The 995-nt window shown below is 39.0% G+C and overlaps 1 pseudogene; it reads right to left on the bottom strand.

Moving 5' to 3' along the window:
* Window positions 1-641: 641 nt before the first annotated feature.
* LOC117063121 lies at window positions 642-736 on the bottom strand (annotated as a pseudogene).
* Between the last annotated feature and the right edge of the window lie 259 nt (window positions 737-995).

The following is a 995-nucleotide window of genomic DNA, read 5'->3' as shown; positions in this document are numbered from 1 at the left end:
CACAGAGGAGGAGAAGATATTTACAATGCATATTACAAAGAGCTTATGTTCAGAATACATAAAGAATTCCTACAAACCAATAGAAAAATGGGCAAAATCTTGAACAGGTTCTTCACAAAAGAGAATAGTCAAATGACCAATGAACATAAAAATGTGCTCAAACTCATTAGAAATCAGGGAAAAACAAATTTAAATTATATTGAGATATACCATTATGCACTCATTAGGATGGCTCAAGTTAAAAGCAGAAAACACCAAGCGTTGATGAGAATATGGAGCAGCTGAAATTTTTTTATATCAGTGGAGTGGAAGTATAAATTGATCCAACCACATTGGAAAACTGCCAGGAGTAGCTATTAAGTCTGAACTTTTGACTTAACAATTTTATTCCTAGGTATTAACTTAATAGGGCATATATGTGGTGTATTAAAAGACATATTCATGAATGATCATAGCAGTATCATTCATTATAGCCCCAAACTGGAAACAGTCCAAGTATTTATAGATGGATGGAATAGAAATTAATGTACTGTTACCCACTTAAATGCAAGCAAATCTCACATGAATAAAAGAAGTTGAACACAAAGTATCCATAATGCATTATTCCATTTATTTATATATTTATTTATTTTTAATCTTTTTAATGAATGTTTCATAAATTTGCATGTCATCCTTGCGCAGGGGCCATGCTACTCTTCTTTTTTTTTTTTTTTTTTTGAGACGGAGTCTTGCTCTGTCGCCCAGGCTGGAGTGCAGTGGCCGATCTCAGCTCACTGCAAGCTCCGCCTCCCAGGTTCACGCCATTCTCCTGCCTCAGCCTCCCGAGTAGCTGGGACTACAGGCGCCCGCCACCACGCCCGGCTAGTTTTTTGTATTTTTTAGTAGAGATGGGGTTTCACCGTGTTAGCCAGGATGGTCTCGATCTCCTGACCTCGTGATCCGCCCGTCTCGGCCTCCCAAAGTGCTGGAATTACAGGCTTGAGCCACTGCGCCCG

The sequence above is a fragment of the Trachypithecus francoisi genome, unplaced genomic scaffold (assembly GCF_009764315.1).
Source record: "Trachypithecus francoisi isolate TF-2019V2 unplaced genomic scaffold, Tfra_2.0 Lachesis_group17, whole genome shotgun sequence".
Classification (NCBI taxonomy): domain Eukaryota; kingdom Metazoa; phylum Chordata; class Mammalia; order Primates; family Cercopithecidae; genus Trachypithecus; species Trachypithecus francoisi.
This window is presented reverse-complemented; position numbering and strand designations above follow the sequence as displayed.